The sequence below is a fragment of the Penaeus monodon genome, chromosome 12, assembly GCF_015228065.2.
Source record: "Penaeus monodon isolate SGIC_2016 chromosome 12, NSTDA_Pmon_1, whole genome shotgun sequence".
In the NCBI taxonomy this organism is placed as follows: Eukaryota; Metazoa; Arthropoda; class Malacostraca; order Decapoda; family Penaeidae; genus Penaeus; species Penaeus monodon.
Genome location: NC_051397.1, coordinates 6,555,188 through 6,555,652, shown reverse-complemented (window position 1 = coordinate 6,555,652; position 465 = coordinate 6,555,188).

The following is a 465-nucleotide window of genomic DNA, read 5'->3' as shown; positions in this document are numbered from 1 at the left end:
TATATTATACATATATAGAATCTTACATATATATACATATATTATACATATTAATATCTACATATATTATATCATATATATACATATAGATATACAGATATATATACTATATATATACATATATAATAACATAGATTATCATATATATAATAACATAGATTATACATATATATATACATATATATATACATATATATATATACATATATATCCATATAGATATACATAATATATACATATATATACATATATATATACATATATATACATATTGATACATAGATATAACATATATATATACATATATAGTACATATATATATATACATATATTATCATAATATACATATATATATACATTATATATACGATATATATATACATATAGATATCTATATATATACATATATATATACATATATTATACATATATATATACATATATATATCATATATTACATATATA